The following is a 766-nucleotide window of genomic DNA, read 5'->3' on the forward strand; positions in this document are numbered from 1 at the left end:
GCCAGTAGGTGGTGGTGTTTTTGCCGATCCTTTGGGGGGTGCAGCGGGCCGGGGAGGGTCTGCACCTCCTTGTCTCCCACCTCCTTCTGAGCGCACACCGCGGGGCAGGAGGCTGACAGGCTCTTCGCGGGGCTGGGATGGGGACAGTGTGTCCAGAGGTTTTTGCTGGCGATCCCTGATGTGCTTTCAGGCAAGGCAAAAGAAGCATTAAGTTTCCTTGCTGCCTGCAGCCCACGGGCAAGTCCTCTGCGGGGATTTCTCTGGAGCTGGGCGGCCTCGATGTTGGTACTTTGGTGGGGGTGGGGGGGGCAGCAGTCTTGGCAGGACCCCTGGAATCCTGTGCATCTGCCTTAGCAGGTACACATTCCTTCGGAGGGAGGCCTGGGGAGCTCAGTGGGTGAAGCATCTGCCTTTGGCTTAGGTCATGATGTCAGGATCCTGGGATCGAGTCCTGCAGTGGCTGGCTAGCTGCTCAGCGGGGAGCCTGCTTCTCCCTCTCCCTCTGCTGCTCCCCTTGCTTGTGCTATCTCGTTCACTCTCTCTCTCTCTGTCAAATAAATAAATACAATCTTAAAAAAAAAAAAAAAAAGTTCCGTTGGAGACATCCTTTGTCTCTTCCCACACTGGTTGTGGGTCATCCCCCAAGCACATGACCCACCGATGTACATCTGTTGGGGGGGGGGGTCTCATGGGTGGGGTTTTATTAGACACTGATGAATGACCTTTTCCTGACAATGGCTGGCCCATCAAGGTCCTGGAGGCCTTG

This window comes from Vulpes lagopus, chromosome 2 (genome assembly GCF_018345385.1).
Source record: "Vulpes lagopus strain Blue_001 chromosome 2, ASM1834538v1, whole genome shotgun sequence".
NCBI lineage: Eukaryota > Metazoa > Chordata > Mammalia > Carnivora > Canidae > Vulpes > Vulpes lagopus.